The following is a 23,718-nucleotide window of genomic DNA, read 5'->3' as shown; positions in this document are numbered from 1 at the left end:
TATGTATCAGTTTTATTAAGATATATAATCACGTAACATTGTAAAGTATACAATTTGGTGTTTTTAGTATATGCAGAGATTTGTAACCATTATTAATGCCCAATTACAGAACATTTTCATAGCCCTAATTAAAACAAAACACTCGCCTTAGTAGACCATTCAACAGTCTCCCCTTTCTCCAGAGTGCGGCAATGACTAATGCCTTTTCTGTTCCTATAAATTCACCTATTCTGAACATTTCATATGCATGCAAGTGTACAGTACAGTAATTGTGTGGAACTGGTCTTTCTTACATAGTACAGTGTTCATCTAGCAGGTATCATTTCTTTCATCACCAAATAATATTAAACTATGGATGTACCACACCTTGTTCATCCATTTGTTAGTTAATAGATACCTGGGTTGTTTCTACTTTCTGAATGTAACAAATAAATGCTACAGTGAATATGTACAAGTTTTGTGTGGGAATGCTTTCTGTTCTCTAGGGCATATATTAGGTGTGGACTTGCTGGGTCATATGGTAACTCTGACTTTTTAAAGACTGTCAAAATTTTCTCTATGGCTACACTGTTTTACACTTCCACCAGTAATGTATAAATTTCCAGTTTTTTGTACATTCCTGCCAATACTTAGTATTGCCTATCTTTTAAAATTATAGCCACATACTAGTAATAAGCTACTATTTTATTATGGTTTTACATGTATATTCTGCCAGTGAATAATGCAGTTGAGTATCATTTTTGTGTGTTTAACTGGTGATTTGTGTATCTTCTTTGAGAAATATCTATTCAAATACTTTGCCTGCTTTTAATTGATTATTTTCTTTGCATTGATATAAGAATTCTTTGTATTTTTATGGGTATTAAATCTTTATATGGAAATTTGTGATCTTTTTCTTCTATGGATTGACTTCTAGTGTCTTGATGAGGTACTGTGAAATATAAGATAAGAATTTTGATGCAGTCATGTTTTCATGTTGGTTGTTTTAGAGGTCATATCTGGGAAGCTATTACCTAGTTCAAAGTCATAAATTTTACATCTATACTTCCTTCCGCTAGCTTAACAGCTGCAGCCCTCATATTAAAGTATCGATCCATTTGTGCATGGTATGAAGTTGCTCAACTCCATTCTTTGGCATGTGGTTGTCTAATTCTACCAGTGTTATCTGTTAAAGAGATGACTCTTTCCTCACATTGGGACTCATTATCAAAAAGCAAGTGGTAGACTAGAGAGATGGTTCAATGGTTGGTTAAGAGCAGTGGCTGTTCTTCCAGAGGACCTGAGTTTGATCCCAACATCCATAGAGTGGTTCACAATCATCTGTAACTCCAGTTCCAAGAGATCCATCATCCTCTTCTGACCTCTGTGCACATGGCATACACATGGTATACAAACACAGATTCAGGCAAAATACCCATAGACATAAAATTTAAATTGTTGACTTTCTTTTAATCAAATGGCCTTAAGAGGAGTTCACTTCTCAATTCCATTCTAATTCATCTTTTCTGCATATCAGCACCATGCTGTCGGATGACTATTACTTTATAGTGGATTTTAAAAGCAATGTGTAACTCTTCCAATGCTATTCTTTTTGAAGATTGTATTACGATGGGATGTTCTGGATCTCAGTGAATTTTAGCAGCAGCTAAATCTGCAGATCAATTTGGAATGTATTTCTGTGAATAAGAGATACCTTTCCTTTCACTTTAGCACCTTTAAATTTTTCAAGAATATTTTATCATTTCCAGTACTTAAATATTTCAAATATGGGGTTAATTTATTGCTAAGAATTGCTTTTTTTCACTGTTCCAAGTCAGAAGTTCTATCTACTGTCCTTTCTGGTTCTCTTGCATCAAGGTTAAAGAAGAAATGTTCTTTATAGCTCAGAGCTTCATAGCCTATGTTCGTTCTCTCTCTCTCTCTCTCTCTCTCTCTCTCTCTCTCTCTCTCTCTCTCTCTCTCTCTCTCTCGTTGGTTTTTCGAGACAGGGTTTCTCTGTGTAGCTTTGTGTCTTTCCTGGATCTTACTCTGTAGACCAGGCTGGCCTCGAACTCACAGAGATCCACCTGCCTCTGCTTCCCAAGTGCTGGGATTAAAGGCGTGCACCACCACCACCGCCAGCCGTAGCCCATGTTATATCCCTGACAATTCAATCATATCTATGGTCATGCATGTCCAGATGATTCTTTAACAAACACCTTAATAAAGAGAGACAGACTACTGGTCTACCCTGAAGCGACAGAACAGAGTCAAGTACAAACTGGAATCAGATAACAGGTTAAACTAAAAGTTGGTCAGTCCCAGGCTACAGAATCTGAAAACTGTTCTTCTTTAGGCTCTGCTTATCCATAAAATTATAATGCTACCTACTCTTTGAGAATGTTACACAGATTAGAAGCAACATGGCAAAGCTTCGTAAGAGCCAAGGCTTCCTCACAATAATGATTATCATCCCTACCCTCTAACCCCTAGATGAACACCTAGGGTCTAGCAAGTTCCCAAGCATCAATAATGTGCTGCTCTGGTGAAGTAAGAACGAGACTGAACTACAGTGATACCATACTCTAAAAAGACTGGAGTCAGTCAGATACGTCAGTGCAAAAAGGTCCTTACTGCCAAGGTTGATAACCTAGTTTCAACTCCTGGAACCCACATGGTAGGGCAAAACTGACCCTTAAAAGTTGTCCTTTGACCTCCACAAATGAGCCATTGTGCACACACATCCATTCTACAAGTGTGTAAATACACATAAATTTAGCTAGAGACAATGCAAATCTGAGATAAATGACAATGTGAAGAACTCCACTGCGACACCAACACTGTAGTCATCTTTATATTAAGTTAAGCTTTCTGGATATTGTTCGATATGGGGAAAGCTAAGAATATTGTGCCAGACAAGGACCATGTTCCAGTGATCACAGAGCAACTTCAAAAACACAAAACACTATGTCGGCTTCACACTGGGTATAATGGCATAATTACATTAGAAGTGCTGGCAAAGTGCTAATTTTTTTTCAAAATGAGAATCAAATAATCTATAGGTTGTCATTTTTAGCAAATTTTCTTAAGTTCATAAAAAGAAAAATAGAAAAATTTAAAAGAAGAAATCCACAAATAAAATTGACCAGACACATCCAGTTCCTGCGGTCTTCTAATTCTCAAAACCTCACAGAAGTGTTCAAGGTTAGAAATAAGGAAACAGAACCACCAGTGCACAAACCCAAGTTCAAGTCCAGATGACCATCTGCAGACGCAGAGAATGCCTTGTCATGTTTCCACCGAGCACTTTTTCAAGTCCCGACGTTTTCTCTATTGAAAAAGATTGGGGGAGCTACTAGCAGGAACACTCTGGAATGCCCTAACCTTGGCTCTACTCATTACTAACTGGTTGGTCTGAAAATCACTTTTACCACTCCTAGTTCCTTCTCATGGATGCAAATCCAAGGCGATGATCCTCTAAACTGTCACACGTAAGCAATCAAAAGCATAAAGCAAATCTAAAAATGTCCTTCCTGGATCTTCAGGCCTATAGTCACCCCCCAAAGAAATCACCATTTATTTATTTATATTTATTTTTAAGGTTTATTCATTTTCTGCCTATGAGTGTTTTGCCTGCTTGTATGTCTGGGCATCATGTGTGCTGAAAAGGATGTCAGGGACCCAGGAACTGGAGTCACAGGTGGCTGTTAACCACCATGTGGATGCCGACATTGAACCCAAGTCTTCGCTCTTCACCACTGAGACATCTCTCCAGGCCTGAAACCACTATTTATTATAAGCAACTTCAAGTTTTCTGCACATAGGCAAGTCTAACCATTCAAACATATACAGAGAAACTTAAATTTCATATTGACAAAACAAAGCGCATCTCTCATTTTAGTATCATTGTTGGACTCTAAAAGAGTGATCAGAGACCCCGAGAGCTTGACGTAACATCAGAGACCATTTCCAGGCTCCTGTTTCATAGCTCTGGTAATGAGGCGAATTGTGCAGAGCTAGGTACTCCTAGAGCTCTACTAACACCACTGAAGCCCTACTAGCACTTTGCTCCTTGTATGTATTTAAAGATCTTGCTGTTTATTAATAGACCCAGAATGCTTTTCTCAATGGGGGGGGCAGGGGGTGTTAAACTGAAGAAGTAACAAACTGTTCAACTTTCTTCCGTTGTTTTAATGTATCTGCTTGGAGCATGAGGCAAGAGCAAGTAATATGGCTTCTTCCAAAACAACACTTCTGCCTCCTGGGAAGACTTAACAGATGTATTCACACCTGTATTCTTAAGCTAATACGTAAAAAGCAGATATAAACCTTACGAATTCAGCTAATTCCTGAGCACACACAGTAAAATCATGGATTTAGTTTTCTCAGTTCAGTATCTTAAGAATGCAGAGCACTCACAAGCCACGACCTGCCCGCCTGTGTGATAAAAAGAATAGCACGGTCTCATTAAGAAAAGCAAGAAGGAAAAGTTCTCAGATTCATCCGGAGTGAATGAAATCTATGATGGCTTTCTTGTAATCCACTTACAAGAATCCCATGGGCTAGATTTCACCCAGGCAGTATGTGAGAAGAGACAAGATGTCAATGGTGTCTAGAGGTGCCCCTGGCCCCACGTGCTGAGTTTGCCGAGGCTCCTCTACACTGACAAGGGACTCAGAGCCCAGGGTAGAATGTGCAGTGACTGGCGGTTGGATAACAGCACTTCACAGTGCTGCTGAGGACAACCTTCCAAGTACCACTGCTCAGTTTACCTGCTTTCTGAATCGGACATGGTCATGTTTATTGGAGCGGCAGTACTCCCAAGTCTATACGACAAAGACTTTGTTCAAAGAACTACTATTCCTTTCTGAGGTCTTTCAAGACAAGCACAAATGCACCTCAAAGCAGAACCTAGAGAGGTTCTAGAGAAACCAGAGTTGTCATTCCCCAGTCCATGTTACATAACTGTCCGCTGATGCTTTAAACCTTTCAAAGTCATACAGAAATCGAAAACTACCCCTTAAGCCTGCCTGGCATGCTGCACTGAAACTTCTGTAGACTGTATGCAGTAAAAATGCCAAATAAAAATCTCCCAGATACAACTCTTCCTCTGTGTATGCCATTCCCTCAGGTTTCTGGGAACTCTCTCCAAGATAAACAGCACTAAAGTTACACCAAAGGAGGACACTTTGACCCTTCTCAAAAATGACCAGGTGAACCCTCTTCCTTAACATGAACACAGAAGGAGAGACCCCAAGTCACAATGCAAATCCTGACAAATGCCAACTAGTATTTCTTTTTTTTTTTTTTAATAATTTATTTAACTTTTGTTTTGTTTTGTTTTCAAGACAGGGTTTCTCTGTGTAACTTTGGAACCTATCCTGGAACTCCCTTTGTAGATCAAGCTGGCTTTGAACTCAGAGATCTTCCTGCCTCTGCCTCCCCAGTGCTGGGACTAAAGGCACCAACTAGTATTTCTAACAGAAAACAAAATATACCTAACCTGTGAAACCTCCTATAATTTTACAGCACTGATTAATTATATTGTTGATACATGATGATGATCCTAATACATTTTTAATTTAATGTTTAAACCCTTTTTTTTGGGGGGGGGTCCATGGTGTTTGCTCATGCACATGTTTGTGTGTAGGTACATGTGTGTCCACATGCATCTAGATCGATCATACAATATGGGTTTCTCCCTTAACGATGTTCCACATTGCTTTTATTTACTTTTTTAGGTCCATGTATTTCCTTTGAGTATGTGGCTGTGCTGTTACCACTGTGCTCGTGTGGAAATCAGAGGGCAATCTGCAGGAACAGGTTCTCCTTCTACCATGTGGGTAGAACTCAGATCACCAGGCCTGACGACAAATGCCTTTACCCACTGAGATAGCTCACCAGCTCATCCCTCCCCAATCCCTCTTCTTTTTCGAGACAGGGTCTTTTCATTAACTTAGAACTTACCAAATAGGCTACGCTACCTAGCCTCAAGGACTCTCCTGTCTCTGCCTCCCTAGCACGAGGATTACATACTGGTACTCTTTTTGTTCGCCAGTGAGTTTTTTTTGTTTGCTTGTTTTTTTATGAAGGTAGGGTGGAGGGTGGGATTGAACTCAGATCCTGACACTTGCATGACAAGCACTTTAATAAGGGAGTCATCTCCTTACACCCTTACATTTAATTTTTTTTAATTTATTTATTTTTATGTGCATTGGTGTATTTGCCTGCAGGGATGTCTGTGTGAGGGTGCCAAATCTTGCAGTTACAGACAGTTGTGAGCTGCTGTACGGGTGCTGGGAATTGAACCCAGGTCCTCTGGAAAAGCAGTGCTCTTAACCACTGAGCTATCACTCCAGCTCCCTAATTTTTAAAGACTGGTCCCTATCTGAATTGGCCTGTATGAATTAATCAGTAATATAGTCTCCTCCCTTTCTCTATGCTAACATTTTAAATTGACTTTGTACGCTGGGAGAAAAGAGGAGAAATTAGTGTAGGGGTGGAGCCAGACAGAAAGCACAGTAACCATAGTCACAGCAAGTCATCCTGTCTTCCAGTTACAGGTCCTTAATCTAATCCTTCTGCCTTTGTTCTCCACCTTTGGCTGCCAGACTTTGGACCACTGGTTTCATTTTTTTTTATCATCCTACTTTCCACAGCAGGAACTAAAACCACAACAAATTAGAACTCGATGTGATGATTTATTTCCTAGTTTCTTATAAAAGATGTCATGGCAAGAGGCTGAAATTATTTTGATGACTCATGAGGTTCTGAACTGGGAATTCAATAATCTAGTCTATATTATTAATCTCGCCTCTATAAGTCAATAAAGTGAACTGCTGTAGCTTCCTTCACTGTGCATAATATTGAGCTCTTGGCATTTCAGATGACACGTATTGGTTTTGAAAAAACAGTATGGGGGTCATAGTGTGGGTGGAGTTCCCGAATGCTTATGCTCTGATGGAAAGTTCCTCCCCAGGCCATTAACTCTTCCTAGGGCTTCAGTTAACCCTCAACACGGGGGAAATGACTAGGGCAACAGGAAGAGAGAGCTCCAAGGCTCTATAAACCTATGACAATAATGAATTATTTTTAGCCAGCTAACTACCTCTAAGCCCCTCTGGATTACCTTTAGTCATTAAATAAAACTATACATAAAGAGTTTTCAAGGCACAATATTAGGATGAGAGACCAAGATCTACACCCAAGAAACAAGAGGGTACCTTACTGAGCTCTAGAGAAGGACCATACTAGAAGAATAAACTCTGCCTTAAAAAAAAAATTACAGACTTCCAAAATTAAACATTTGTGCGATGGGCCAGAATTTTCCTATGTGATATACTATGAAATCTGTAAGCAAGTAAACGTCAGCTCTGATTTATAGAATAGGACATTTTTGTTGTTTGTTCTATTTTTAAGGCAGAGGCTTCCTATATATCCCTGGCTGGCTGACTTTCTATGTAGCACAGTCTGGCCTTGAGTTCCTGGCAATCCTCCTGCCTCAGTCTTCCAAGTGTTGGTATTACAGGTGTGAGCTGGTTTTTAAAGTTTCATTTCATAATAAAGACCTCTATATTTGATCATGCTTCCCTTTATAACAAGGACACTAGACTCTGTCTTCTCCCTTGCCAAGAAAACTCACACATGTTTACATGGGCAAACTATTCCAAGCCTAAGTAGAATCATAAGACAAATGTCTGATCAGGAAGAGAGTTGGAGAACTTCCCTCTCCTTTGAAATGTTAACTCCTGTCCTGCCCCCGCCCCCCTCACCTCACACTCTGCTCATAAAACAGTATTTATTTATCTTTGATTCTCCTTGGGGTTCCTGGAGAAGCCTGTGGGGTGAGCTGCCTCCTTCCAGATTTAATCAGTTCCCCTCAGTTGTCTGGCAGGTCTAAACTTAGCAACCAAACCCCTTCTGCTCAAATGGGCGTTCTCAATGCGGGAGCAGGGTAACCTCGCGTGAATCTCATCTAAACGGAACAATAGCGGTATTGGGTTCCCTCACATCACAATGGCTCTAGTGTTACATGTTAGGCTGTCACTCTACCTGTCAGCTGCCACCAGAGGACAGCAGCTTTGCAAATTTGCACAGGTCTCTTGCTCTTTCTCTCTCATTCTCCCCCCTTTTCCCTCTCCTTGCTCCTCTTCATTCCTAGAGCTCTTACCCGTCAAGGGCATGGGGACTTATTAAAGATGAATTTACAGCTTACCGAGAAGAGTACCCTTCTGGCTATTGAAAACGCCACAGAGCCCGCTGGACTGCAGTAGAAAGGTGAGGGGGAAACCAGAATCGCAGACTATGACTGTGTGTGTGCATTTCCACTGTTGAAGACAAAGGGTCATAGGCGGGTCACACACACACAGACACACACGCTTAAGAGTGTCCTTTTTAAAAGACGTATTTATTTTATTTCTGTGCATGTGTATTTGTAAACTTGTGTGTGCAGGTGCCCATGGAAGCCAGAGAGAGAGGCAGATCCTCCAGGACTATAGGTACAGACAGCTGTGAGCAGCTGAGCAACAGCAATAAATAGTACCCATATCTAATTATGATGAGGGAATTTTCTACGCATCTACAGCCTGGGTCAAAACCCAGACATTGAAAATCTAACAGACACCCGTCCACACATCCTTAAGAATGATGATTAATACAGGTAGAGTGAGGGTTTGTAGCCTGAAGCAGTGTCCTTCATGCCCAGGGTGTCAGCGTGAACCAGCAGGAAAGAATATGAAGTGATAAGCAATTGGGGAAAACAAAGGGACTTTCCCATGTTGGGGTTTCCAACTTCAAAAACATGGAGCAATTAAAGAAACAAAGGGTTTGAATCATGGTATATACTGTGGAAAAAGACCAGATGGCAGAGTTAAACAATAAACAATGCTGATGTTGAACAGTTCAGTCCACTGCTGTCTCCAGAGCCCTTAGAACAGTGTCTGCCCCAGAACAACTGCATAGGAATGCTTTGCTCTCTGACCAGAACCATCCCTCCCCAACACCGAGCAGGAACATGGCTCCTCACTTCACTCAGGTTTCTGTTCCTGAAAGGGTCTCCTCTTTAGAGTTACACACACACACACACACACACACACACACACACACACACACACACACACACGGGAAGGGGGCAGAAAAGGAGGGTTTGTAGTAGTTCAGATAGAAACAATGAAACGTTTAAAAACATCTCTGAATCCATTGATTCTTTTCTTCTATCCAACCAAAAATTCTTAGTGCTTGCTTTATTAAGAAAGACCACATAGACAGCACCGGGGTGAAAAAGTAATAGCAAAAAATAAAAAACAGTCAACTACAAATCCACATGTAGGTAGAATTTAAAAACCAGGTGACCAATTAGTACAGGGTGACAGGACTGTCACATATATGACATATAAGAACAGGTTCAGGAGTGCCATTCACCAAAACAGGAAATGGTGTGGGGCAGAGAAAGGCTAACCTGTACAAAAAAAAAAAAAAAAGTATCTGAAGCTTCAGATGGTCTGAAGTGCCATGTGAACACTCAGACAACAGATGCTGAAAATTATTGTTATATATGCCTCTGTGGTTGGCATACCTTTGAGACTCCAAATTTCCCTATTTCTATGTTATTCAAAAACATACTCAATTTAGCTAAATTTCTTTGGGGAAATGAGACTTATTCATAAAAGTTAAGTATGTATCTTTAATAAGAAATATGAACTAAAAACATAGAAGACCAATTTCTTTTTAGGAAAACAGCTCTTTAAATACAACAACCCTGAACTAATACACTAACTGAATGAGAAATTCAAAATTAACAATGGAAAATGAGGAAGAGAAATGTAAGTATATGACCTCCCCTTACCCAGGAAAATGTGATTTACCTATCAACTCAGGAGAATTTAATTGTCCTTCACATGTCATTTACACATTTATATCCATCACCAGCAAAATGACTACAGTAGCTTATACAAATTCACCCAACACAAATAACATAAACAATTAGGAAACCCACAGACAAAAAAAATCAGCAGTTTAACTCCTGAGCAATTAAGTGATGCCTGCAAACACAGCTCTAGTCTTCCTACCCAGCCAAGGCAAAGGAGGAAACACAACCACATGGAAGATTCATAGGAAGTCCATGAATTCAGATCTGGGAGGATTTCATCTTCAGGCCATTTCAATAGCAGTGTGGTGTAGTGTAGTACAATATACTATGTGGCCCCCTCGAGAAAAATAAATCACAGAGAACAGTGATTTTTACTCAACTGTCCTATAGACTCCATAATTGAAGACTTAAGTGCCCCACTACCAAAACAAAAAATCAAAACAAAATGAAAAAAAGGAAGGAGGAAGACGTAGGGAAGGATGGGAAGGAGGAGGGAAGGTCAGGGAGGGAGATGGATTTCCACAAAAAGTGTAAGTGGCTGAGTCCAGGTACCTGGCTTTCTGATGTTATAACCTAGCCTAAAACTAAACTGCAGATAATTTAAAGACATAGATGAAGAATAATACCATTTGAAATGAGCTGGGTTTTCAGCAACTGAACAGCAGAGGTTCAACATTAGAATCTAAAAGGATCTTGAATGGAGACTGTCTTCCTTCCTTTGTTCTTTTTTCCCCTCCCTCCCTTGCTCCTTCCTCCTTTACACTCTTCTGTCATTTCTTTCTTTATAAACACAGTCTCACTATGTAGACCAGGCAGGTCTGGAACTCACTCTGTAGACCCAGGTGGCCTCGAACTCATTGAGCTCTGCTTGCCTCCTGAGTGCTAAGATTAAAGGCGTGTACCACCACACTCAGATAAATATATATTTCTATGATGCAACTTAAATGTGCTCACATCCTTCGGGTCCTTCAGATATCCTTTTTTAAAAATTAAGACACCTAATGAAGGACACCATATTACAGATATGAATTTCAGGATATAGTCCATGAAAAAATATGGTATGAGCAGGTAGATAAATGGTAAAATTTGGAGTAAGACGTGGTTCCAAATCCCAGTCCTGCTAGTCAAAATTGTAAGAACACAGGAATCTGTTTGGTCTTTCTAGACCTGCTTATTTTATCTATAATATGCAGGGTGTAAAGAGTACCAAACAAGATATAATTTTAAGTGAGTATAGTTTTGGGTGTGTGAACTTCAAAATAAATGGGGATAGGAGCATGAGTAGTAGGAGAAAAATTCAGAAAAAAAAAGCATCTGTAAAATTAAAGGTAAGAAATACGAAATCCCTATCTCCAAAGATGACTCCTTAGCATGTTGCCAATAGAATATGGCTCTATTACACACCATATTCCTCGAGTGTTAGTAGGTTGAAAATACAATTCCCAGTGTATTTTCAGGACCAAGACCTTTCACCTTCCTTCAGTTGCACATAATTAGTCAGCATTCCGTGTTTGGTATAAACAGGAAGAACCTATACATCAATGATGAATGCTAATAAAATAACTCATTCATCTCATTTCTATGAAACCACCCACATATTGCTTCTGTATATCATCAAATTTCAAATGTAGTCAAAAGGACATGTATGATAAATGACTTAATTATAAACCTGTACTTGCCAGGAAGAGAATTGTAATTTAACAAGCAACATAAAAAACAACCAGAGCCAGCTTTCCAAAGTAACTACTCATTTTGTCTCATGGCAGGTGCACACATGCTTGAAGACACATCTGTTTTCTTTCTTATAGATACCTATGCAAGAAAGGAGGAATTACCATTTCTCCCACAAAAAAAAAAAAAAAAAAAAAAAAAAAAAAAAAAAACAAAAAAACACCCAGATGTAGCCATTTAGGAGCATTTTTCTTCTTTGTAGAAGTTTCACTTATGAATTGTAACACTTAAAATATTTTATTTCACCTTGTCTTCGATCCAAGTTTTTTGGCTTACCACTGACGTATTTTCTGTATCACCTCTCCTAAATTTTATTGACCCTATTTCAAATTCACAGCTGACCCTCCTTTATCCAGCACATGTTACTGCCAATCTCAATGAGGCCCCTCTGTTAGGTATTTTTATGGGTTTTATCTTTGTCTCCATCTTCATTATTCCCTACTCTATACACCAAATAATCAAATGCTTCATTTCCTGGCATCTGTCTTTGTTTCTCTGAAAATATTAAGCTGTGTGTGTGTGTGTGTGTGTGTGTATGTATGCACATGTGTACACATGTGTACATGCACATATGTGTGTATTAAACTTTACATATAATCATGTGCTATGAACCATCTTTTCTATATTTTTCAAACAAGTCTTCAAATTGTACCCATAATACAGTATGGTCCTCTGGTTCACACTAAACTTACATCTTATTCCAAAATATGATTCTCCTATGTCAAATAATGTCTCTATATTCAAAGGTGCCTTATAGGTAAAGCTTAAATATAAATGTGATGAACCCTGGGGTCCTGGATCCTAAAAGCATAAACTAGAAGATTAAAAGGAAGTAGTGTGCAGAGCTGGGGAGACAGTTTGTAAGGGGGAAGTGTCTGCTGTGTAAGCAGGAGGACATGAGTTTGGGTCCCCAGCATGCACATAAAAACTGGACACAAAGGTTAGCCTGCAATCCCAATGCAGAAAGACTGAGCTATGCAGATCCTCAAGTTTGAGCTGAGGTTCATTGACAGCCTGTCTTCAAAAATCAGGTACATATAGAGAAGCACATGACATCAACTTCTGGCCTCCACTTGGGCACACATGGGCACATACACAAATATCTGCATGTACATATACAACATATACATACACTAAATAAATGCTTAAGAACTTTAATTTCATTTTTAGAAAGGTAAGACGTTTAACTAACTTAAAATCAAGATCTACAAATACGGCTCCAATAAGTCACAATGGTGAAATTAAAATAGCAAACAATGTACAGAGAGAAGTGCTCAACTTCACTAGTAAACACAGAAGTACAACTTAAATTTAAACACCATTTTACACCAATTAGTTCGGGAAAATGAGAGTCTGAAAGTAAAGTGTTGACTAACGAGTACAACAGTGGAAATGTCCCTATGCTATCCGTGCCCCGACTCCAGGGAGCAATCTGGCAATCCTGGTGATACTTAGTGACCCTCAGAATGGGACTTTGTAATTCTATTCTTCAGTTCATATCCAGAGAAAAGCAGGCTATCTTCACACCATTGTTTGTGGTAACGGAGACCAGATAATTATTTTAAAATATAAAATGAAATGATTTAGAGCTAGACTATGAAATTATCTCTCATCTCCAGAAACTGCTTTAAAAAGAGTCTAGAGCTGGGGATGTCTGCTTAGCCCAAGCAAGGCTGTGGATTGGATCCCTAAGACAAAGAGTCAACCATACAATGTATGTAGAAAACAGCACTTCATATTTGTACACATTGTATTTTTACAGAATCAGAATGTATTTTGTTAAATTTTTAAGTGATTGATACAAGCTAAGACCCTAAATATCCCAAATAGTCTTAAAAACACTATTTAGGAGTTAGTAAGACAGCTCAACAGGTAAGGGGGGGAGGCATTTGCTCTCAAGCCTGAGAAAGAGCCTGGGTTCAACCCTGGAACCACATGGCTGAAGAAGACAACTGACTCCTGGAAGTTGTCTTCTGCTCTCCATGTGGAACATGTGTGCCCACATACCTACCTACCCTCATAATATATACATACATATATACATACACAATAATAAAGTATCATTGAAATGCAACAGCAATATACTTTGAAACATTGCTCAAGGAAGTTAAAACAACTTGTCAAGTCCATTCATCGGAGTCTATTACGGCAACTACAGAGGGACAACCATCAAAGGGTAGAAGAGTTGAGTTTTCCAGGTTAGGTAGATCATTCAACCCCAAACAGTCTCTGTGTTTACTTTCCCATGCTACCTTAAAATAAGCATTGCAAGCAGTTTCCAAGAGCTGGAACATACAAATGCAAAACATTTAACAACATGCAATGCCCTAGGGACTCCGAATACCCCCTGGAAGGGTCTAATGAGGATCATTTTCATGTCAGCATTACACTGGATTATGAAATTCATACACGTGTCTCTGGAGCAGGGAAAGGTCTCTAGGAACTCCAGGAGAATTGGGCCACCATGAAAAATCTAGAAACTTAACTTGAATTCGAAACATGTAACTCATCTCGTGGTTTTAATTTTTAATACATGTACATGTGTTTGTGTACACATGAGGGCAGGTACCCTTGGAGGCCAGAGTTGTCACATCCGCTAGAGCTGGAGTCCCGGGAGTCTGTGAGCCTACGGTCGTGTGTTCAGGGAAGCACACCGAGGTCCTAGGGAAGAGCAGTAGAAACTCCTAGCTGCTGGTCCATTTCTCTAGCCCTGTAACTCACTTTAGCATCACTAGCTTTCACCTACTTCCCTGAAATGTATGTACGGCCCTGAGAGGACTCTCACTGGCAGTGTGAAAGCCCACAAATACCTGCTGCCGCTCTCTCTCCCAAGAAGCTACTGTGCCCATGCTTGAAAGACACCAGGTCTTACACACACACACACACACACACACACACACACACACACATTTTCCCGACAGACAGGCCACCAAAAGCACCATATCCCAAGGAAGTGGGGGCTGGGAAGGCATGTGCAAAATATAAAGGAGGTGCTTGGCAAGGATGCAATTCCAGAGGCCCAGGCAGATTGGGATGTATGGCTTTGTTCCATCAAAAGGTCGTTTGAAGCACAGTATTTTATTTTTATAGTGGGGTATTGAGTTCTGAGGTCTCTGATACACTCCAGGGAACGAGCAAAGGCTAGTCTCAGCACTGTGCCAGCCCCCTGCCGGGTCACTAATGAAGATGGAGAACTGTGAGTACACCCAAATAAAACACAGGAAAGGGCGAAAAAGGACTCCGAGTTACGTCTACTCCCTTTATTCCGGAGGGGCAACCTTTTCTGTACTGAGGGACTAATGAGTCGTGAACAGGAGGAGGGAACACATCACACAGTGCGTTTACCGGGAGGGACGACATCGGCAGGCTTTTGTGTTCAGTCCCCGGTTCAGTTTTCAGAGCAGTTCCCAGCAAGGACCAAAAGGAACTTGAACAAAGGAAACAGCAGTTAGATACTTGAACTGTCTCCATTAATACACTAGAGAATCGGGTCTGGCGCTTCAACACTGGAGTGACTGCAGAAGCCGGGCGGGAGGTTACAGGTAAAAGGGCCCAGGAATGAAATGCGAAGGTTCATCAAAAAGCGTAAGACAATGAAAGAACTTTAAAACTTTTTCTCAGGGTTATTCTGAAAGTTCTGTCCTTTCTAAAAGACATGAACAACTGGCCGGCCTTTCAGCAAACTTTGAAAAGAACAGACACACAGCCCAAGAAGCTACTTGATTTTCCATCCTTACCACTTAATTAGGAAGGGCATTTATGATGTTCAAGGTTTTAATTGCTTTTGCCCTCCTCAGGCCCCTTCTTCAGTTACGCCCACAGAGCAATTGAACCAGAGCCAGACATCTGAACTTCTCTCAAGAAGGAAAAACAAAACAGAACAGCCACCAGCACAATGACCCTCGACACCGCTCTCTCTCTCTTCCCATCTCTCCCACTTCGCTCTGGTTATCCGGTCCCTCCCTCTCCTCTCAATGAAACGAATAAATGTAATGAAGAGTTTGAAAACGGAATGAGAATGACCTCTCTGTTAATAGAAGGCAGGCTGGCCGCAGGTGAGCCACAGGCAGATTCTGTGACACCTGGTAAGTCTGGAATTCTAGGCTGCAACTGGGCCCCAAACCCTAACCTAATGCACAGCCCTAGTGCAGCATTCTAACGTAGGCCTGATACCCGGAGCAGAGCCATGCGGTCTGGGGAATCAATGAATTCCAGGACATCCAGAAATCATGGAGATTGTGTCAACAGTCCTGAGTCTTGAGAAAACCTCAGGCTTATTATTCCCTCGGAAGGCCCCCAAATTAGAAGGCAATCAGAGCAGTAAAATAGAGATCTTCCTCATCACAAAAAAAAAAGTCTCTGGTTTAGAGAGCATCAGTCCTAAAATTCATGCTTCTCCCTATGTTCCAGATTCATCCTACCTCAACTTGCCCATCCCCATTTTCTCCTCTCTATGGGCCTCTGTCTCCTTGACTCCTTCCTATGATCATCTGAATATGTTCAGGTCCACAAGCCTCTGCCTCAAGCCCTGCCTTCTTACCCTCCATTCTTCTTCCATAGACAAAACACACCAGAGCACAGCCTGCACCCACTGTGCATTTCGGCCCCTCCCATTCACTCCCAACCTTAGACAAATTAACTAAATCCTTTCAAACCTCGTATTAAAGTTGCTGAAGCTTTTTTAATTGTAAAAAGTCACCGTCTTAGTTTTCACCTCACTTGACCTCTCAGCTAAGTATGCAGGGCCACAAGGTATGGTCTAAGTGTAGCTGATGTCCAGTAGAGATGATTTTGTCTCCCAGTGGGGTGCTGTTACTGCCCCCCAGTGGGTGGAAGCCCCGAAGGCTGCTAAACACTAGAACAGACCCTCTAAGAAACGACCAAGGCTAACATGCCAATGGCAGGCATCAGAGTCTGCAGTTATGAAGGCAAGGTGCCATGGCAGCACTTTGAAATGTCACTCAACCTGAGTATGGTGACAATGTGCTTATGATGCCGCTGCCTGGGGAAGTGGGGCGCGAGAATCACAAATTTGAGACCAGAACGGGCTACATTGTGAGACTCTATCTTAAAATAATTAAACAAAAAAATGCTACAGGGTGAGGCTGTCATCGCGGAACAACAAACTTGTTTATTTCCTCTGTAGCAGGAGAACTGACCACTCCCCTTTTCAGAGTGAAGGCTGGTGACTGTCTCCAATGTCAAAGGAAGACAAGACAAATTAAATAATGACTTAGAGTTTACAGAATTAGAATAAAGATGGGCATAAGAACCTCTAAGAACGAATTCCTTGTGGATAACTCCTTTCTCTACTTACTCAACCTCATTACCCAAGTAAACAGTAACAAAGACCTCCAAAGGCACATACAGTATTTTATCACTGCTCCTCATACCTTTTGGTAACAAAAAAAAATTGTTTCTTCTGCTTACTTCCATCTGATTGATTGTTTTTATTTAATAAACCTCAATAGGGGTAGGGAGTAAAATTCATTGTCTGTCACACTTCATGGGCTCCCTTTCCCCAAGATTAAAAGTACGTATGTAGACCTTTCTGCTTTTCTGGAGAAACAAACACAGAAGAAAAACAAAAATTCTAAAGCAATATTCTCTTCCTTCATGTTTCTCTCCATGACAAAAGAAGAAATATTCCATTTAAAACAACTGCCATCATTCCAGTATCATGTCAACTTGTGTCTAAGAGCTTTTTTCTTTAAGAATATTTTTTATTAATTTTACATACCAACCACAGACCCCCCTCTCATCCCTCCTCCCACTCCCCCCCAGCCTCCCCTAAGAGCTTTTTTCTATTAGTTTTATTCCTAAATACCACATTTTAAGAAATGAAGCTTTTTGTAAAATAAGAGCAGGCTGAGAGAGCAGGAGCTAACAATACAAGTGCAAACTCTGGTGACTGACCATCACAAGCTCCCTCAATTACTGTGATTATATTCCTTTCTCTGCTTCCTACATATGATATGGTCTACAATTAGAGCACTCAGCCGCAGGCCAGCAGCACGTTACATGACTGTGTCGTCTGGCTACTATGTTCAATCACTACCTTAGGAACGTTGGCCATGAAATATACCAGCTGTGTTCTGTGCAGGGCTGTTTGGGGTAAGTGAAATAATAAACTCAGGTGTGAAATCAAAGTACCACTGTTTTGACAGTCTGTAGTCAGCATTCCCAATAAACTGAGGTGGCTTGTGTTTTGTCAGTCCAACCTAATCAATGACACAGGTTATATTTGCACTTCACCCAGGGAGGGTTGTTTCTTCCAACTGAAATAGGGCCTATGCGAGAGGAATCAAAACCACACGGAAGAGGTTGAGACTTCCTAGTTTGCCAGTAGGTGCTGAAACCCATAACGGTTCCAACAATAAGCAACACTTGAGATGAGTTTCCCAAGGAAAGGGGCTAGACCCGGACAGTCAACCTTGCCCCTTCAGAGGTGTTAGAACAGAATAAATAGCCTTGGAAAGAATCATTTTATGTGTATAGGTGCTTTGTCTGCATGTATGTCTCTGTACCACATGCGGGCCTGATGCCCCAGAGACCAGAAGAGGTCATCAGATCCCTTGGAACTGGAGTTACAGATGGCTGTGAACTGACATGTGGGTTCTTGGAATTGAACTCGGGTCTTATAGAAAAGCAACAAGCACTCTTAACCACGGAGCCATCTCTCCAGCCCAATATCCTATTTCTTGGTACTAATACTGTAATCCCTCACTAAAACTGGAAAAATGAATTCAAAATGGAAGACTAAACAAAAAGAAATGTTAATAACTGAATGAACGTAGCTGCACATCAGTAGGGTGCCAATTAAAACAAAATGCTTCATTCACATTATAGACATCTCAAGGAAGAGTGAGGAAACACTTTATTTCCAAGTTCTGCTGTTTAATGAAACCAGTAGAGTGCAGGGGAAAATAAGCAAGGTTACGGTAACCAAGCAGTGGTGTAAAAGAGGAAAAGTTTATATTTATTTGAAAACACACAGATCTTCTACACACATGAAGTACGTGTGAAATGAAATACAAGAGACCAGTAATTTGAGTTACCTACAAGGAAAAACTAATGGAGCAGCTTAAGAACAAGAATGAGCAAAATGGCTCATCCCACATCTCTGAAATTGGTACCAGGTGAATACATTTATAAATTTAAAGATAAATTGTTTTTTAAAATTATGTGAAAAGTGCATACATAACTCATTACCGACTTTAAAAACGTATGTATGGCAGATTTCTTCTCTTGCAAATTCTCTTTACAAATCACAGCGGTATCTACAAAGAAAAGCAGGTGGTGGTAGGGTGGAGCAGTGTTGCAGTTCCAATGGGAAGCACCCACCACACAGTCAGTTCAGATACCGAATACTTGGTCTCCAGGCGGTGGCACTTCTCCGGGAAGCTGCTAAGCTTTGGGAATGGGAGGCATGGCTGGCGGAGGTGAATCATTAGACGTAGGCCTAAGAATTACAGCAGGGCCCCACTTCCACAACAGGTCTCTGTCTACTATCAGCTGCCACAATGTAACCATATCCTCTAGCTCCGCCTCAGTGGCCTCTAGCCACACCTCCATAGCCACAATGGACTACATTCCCTGAACACTGAGACAAAACAAAGCTTCCTTGAGTTGCTTCTGCCCAGTATTGATCACGCAACAAAGAGTATGTAAAACAATTAAGACTGCTAATAGAGTTTATTTTTCCTACTTTCAAAAGAAGAGCTGGGTGGTGGTGGTGGTGGTGGTGCACGCCTTTAATCCCAGCACTCAGGAGGCAGAGCCAGGCAGATCTCTGTGAGTTCGAGGCCAGCCTGGTCTATAGGGTGAGCTCCAGGAAAGGCGCAAAGCTACGCAGAGAAACCGTGTCTCAAAAAACAAACAAACAACAACGAAGAAGAAGGAGGAGGAGGAGGAGGAGGAGGAGGAGGAGAAGAAGAAGAGGAAGAAGAAGAAGAAGAAGAAGAAGAAGAAGAAGAAGAAGAAGAAGAAGAAGAAGAAGAAGAAGAAAACAATCTGAAGATGCGCTATCCCTGACTTATTTGTCCATTGGTAGCTTCTGAGACTCCCCAAAGCGTCTGTGACAGCTGTCACTCAAGCTTGACTACCACAAGCTTGTGTGCCTGGTGCAACACAAAGTCCAAGACAAACTTCGGAAATGAAGCTTCTCCTTTACAACTCAATGTTTATTATGTTAGGAAATATATACATTTTGGACAAGCATGGTTACACAGTCAAATCCCATAAAGTAAGCCTCAGTCATAGCTCTTCTCCTTCATGACTTCATGACAGACTAGTGTGACCGAGGCACACTTCCTGTGGCCTAAAGAGAAGTTGAGGATGCCCTTCTGGATTGGGACTATGCCCTGATGGAACATTCTAAGAAGCATCTCAGGAAGCATTTGAGTTTCTGTTCATCTTCTAACAGGGCAAAACACACACACACACACACACACACACACACACACACACACACACACACACACACGCCCCTCATCAGTAATCTAACCCAAAGTCTATCATCCATGGAACGCCCTTTAATACTCAAAATATCAGTACCAAACAACTGTGTCCTTTAGGTATCTTATTCTAAGATAAAACTTTCCAAATTCTATAAGCCATATCAAGTTTCTTATTATTGATTTATAATTATAATCATTTAACTCCTGTCTTCAAAACCAGCAAGAGGGTGACTCCTTCCAGGCCATGCTACAAAGTTCTGGGTCACCAGCCAAGCCCCTGCTGTATCACACTAAATCAGACAGGCCCAGATCAGGGTTTCAGACAGCCTTATCAATGGCTATGTATTACTTTGGCTCTGGTTCTGTGGTATTTCTATCAATGAATATTATGTCTCTAAGTTTTAATGTCCTCCTTTCTGGTGTTGAGGTTTAACTATTAATAGTTTTTATGAGATTGCTGGTGATACCAGATACAGACGACTAAGCTATTTTTCTTTTTCTCGGTCAATAGCAGACAGACAAGGCACATGCTTGTTGAGGATGGTGGTAAAACATCTGTTTTCCAAAGGAACAACACCAGACTTTCAGTTGATGCTCTCAGAGAGAACCCATACTGGTCAAACTCAACCACCAGTCAGGGCACCATTTTAAAAGCGAGCATGGAGGTCAAAAGAAGGCATCTGAGCAGACGACAGAGGGGCTTTTGGAAAGGGCGTGCATTTTCTGAAAGTAAACCTATGGAGAGCACTCACCTTCAAACCAGTCTGCCTCTCAGACTAGGGACACCCCTCTTGCCGTGCTTTTTGATAGGCTGGGCCTGGGATTTACAGACACTCCAAAGCAAATGCAGCTATTCAAACATTTGCCCATATCTGCAGATTATCTTAGGTACTCAAGTGCATTATGAAATGTGATTAACATACTTTGATTCTGAAAAAAAAATCCAGAGAAGGAAAAGTATGTAAATAAAGGAATGGAAATATATATACACAATTGGACATTATGGAATCAGACGTACAGACAGAAAATAAACAAGATTAAGTTAACACATGTGGGGATGGAAATATCAGCCCCATTGTCCTTTAGATCCCCAAGAAGTACAAGAGAAAGCAGCTCTCTATCTTCCTGGATGAATGAGAAAGGCAGATACAAGGTGGAAGAGAGGACAACAGGGTTTCCAGGTTTTCATGGGAAGGATTGACAGGAACCGTGAGGACACATCACCTGCTGCCATTCAAAACTATTCCCCCCTGTTCCAGAGAAGCACCCCATTAGCTGTTATTACTTTTGGTCAGGACATTTCTGGCCTTCCTAATAACTCCCACGTTATAAGTAATTTTCACTTTTATGAATGCAGAATATAATTTGGGACAGGGCTAAAACTTATAGGCAAAACGGAGAGAAAACATAATCACTGACTTCAGGAGGTCTGTGTGTTAGGGAGAAAGAGCGCATGTAAGTGAATGCAGGAGACAACACATACAATCCTACACCTTTATGGAAATAGAGGAGAATGAATAAAATCAGTATCAAAATTGATGGCATGGCTGTAATCTCAAGGAGGAAAAAAATACACACTTGAAAAACTTGTTTTTGAGATTTATTTAGGCTGGAGAGATGGCTCAGTGGTTAAAAGCATTAATTGCTCTTCCAGAAGGCCCTGGTTCAATTCCCCGAACCCGCAAGACGGTTCTCGACACAACCATCTGTAACTCAAGTCCCAGGGAACCTGACACCCTCTTATGGCCTCAATAGCACTGCATACATAGAGTGCACAGACTTACATGCAGGCAAAACATCCATACACATAAAAACAAATACATTTTTTAAAAACGTGAAGATGTGTTTTATTTTCTGTGTATGACTTTGCCTGCCTGCATGTCCATGCCGTGTGTGAGTACCTGGTGCTGTGGAGGCCAGAAGACAATGACGGATCTCCTAGAACTAGAGCTCGAGGCAGCTATGAGCTACCATGTCAGTGCCAGGAACTGAACCTGGGTCCTCCAGGAAAGCACAATTGCAAATGATTTTAATCACTGAGCCATCTCTCTAGCCTTAAAAAAGTCTTTTGCCTTTTATGTTTTCAATATACTTTGACTAAATAACACTGGGCATAGTAAAGATAAGAGAAAACAAAATATTCATATTTAGTTAAAAATATAGATTTGGTAACACTAAATTTTTACTTATACAACTAACAGTATCATATCTTTCAACAAGCAATGGAGGTGAAAACACTATCACGTGACTCTGCTTTCTCAAACACACCAGTTTATGACTGAGACACCACCTACTGTGTGCTAAAGAGGCACCTAAACCCATCAGTGTAAGAAGGAAATAGAAAATGTTCAATGCTGTCAAGAAGACCTTGAAATTACAGTGGGACCGGCAGACACTTGTTTAAATGACCAAGCAGTATGCAAATCAATGGGAGAATTCATTTTAAAGCAACGTTTTAACATAATTTAATAATGATTTGCCAAGATTACATGAGATTAAAAAAAGGTACATGAGCCATAATTTACCTACAAATGTTTTGAATAAACATGCCTGAATTGATCTTTCCTAAAGTTCTATCTGCACAGTGGAAAGTTAGCACTATGTAAACAGTGGGAAACAACGTGACCAAACATTAGCCTCTAAAAAAGAAAATGATTCTTTTCAAAGAACAGGCTCTGAGAATTCTTGTCACAAAAACTGATTAAAACCTAAAACCAGAGAGATTTCCAAACCAAAAAAGGACAGCACATAACTCCTTTGTGATACCAAAGTTTAATAACCATTTCAAACAAATATAGAATTTTAAATAGACCAAGTTATAGTTAAATAGCCTTGCTAGAGCCAGTGACCTATTCAACTCAAGATCAAGTATGTCTTGCATCACAGCTAAAGCCAGGCTCTTGGGAAACATCCCAGCAATACCCTAAGTCAGCTATTAATTATCTTTAAAGGCTCTAACATGACATTGTAACAAGACAAGTTTCTGCACCCCATCTGGGAAGGCAAGGAAAGGTGGGGGATGTAAAGCCTAACACACAGGTCATACTATTTTTACTTTATCGCCTTTTGTTGAAAAAGGATCCCACTGACAGAAAGAACTAAAGCTGAAAGCAGGTCAGAAATGATCATTTTGAAACCTGAATATATCATGAATACAGAAATAAATTCTCACTTATTCAATCAGAACACATCCTAACAATAAATTATATAATCGTAACACTACATAGAATACCTCCACGTCATGTGACATACTTGGGTTGTGGGTAGCTCATGGGCTTAAAACCATTATTAACTTTTATCTTATTCATGAGTTAGTGCAAGCACATGTTTCGATGAGGTGCATTCCAAGCAATGCAAGATAAATGGCTTGAATCTGAAATGGGTCCTATAAGTTCATGTTTTGGGGTTTTTTTTAAATATTTATTTCTTTTAATTATGCACGTGTGGGGGCGGGGTGGTACGCATGCGCGCAGGTACCTGTGGAGAGGCCAGAGGCAATCGACCTCCTAGAGCAGCAGTTACCGGTGGCTCTGTGTTGCCTAAGGCCGTTGCTGGGAACCTAACCCCAGGTCCTCTGCAAGAGCAGTAGGTGCTCTTAACCGCCAGGCCATCTCTCCAGGCCCTAGCCTCATATTCTGAATGTGTAGTCCCCATCTGGTGGTGGTATTTTGGAAGGCTAAG

The 23,718-nt window shown here is 40.7% G+C and overlaps 1 protein-coding gene and 1 long non-coding RNA gene across 4 annotated transcripts in view; one reads left to right on the top strand and one right to left on the bottom strand.

Annotated features, from left to right (window-relative positions):
* LOC114697777 (DNA repair protein RAD51 homolog 2) overlaps window positions 1–23,718 on the bottom strand; it is a 513,000-nt gene that overhangs the window by 339,172 nt on the left and 150,110 nt on the right. The window lies entirely within an intron of this gene.
* LOC119088996 lies at window positions 7,829–15,604 on the top strand. Its single transcript, XR_005092764.1, has 3 exons — window positions 7,829–8,256; window positions 9,710–9,800; window positions 15,376–15,604. It is a non-coding gene; the product is annotated as an uncharacterized LOC119088996 (long non-coding RNA).

The sequence above is a fragment of the Peromyscus leucopus genome, chromosome 14 (assembly GCF_004664715.2).
Source record: "Peromyscus leucopus breed LL Stock chromosome 14, UCI_PerLeu_2.1, whole genome shotgun sequence".
Taxonomy (NCBI): domain Eukaryota; kingdom Metazoa; phylum Chordata; class Mammalia; order Rodentia; family Cricetidae; genus Peromyscus; species Peromyscus leucopus.
This window is presented reverse-complemented; position numbering and strand designations above follow the sequence as displayed.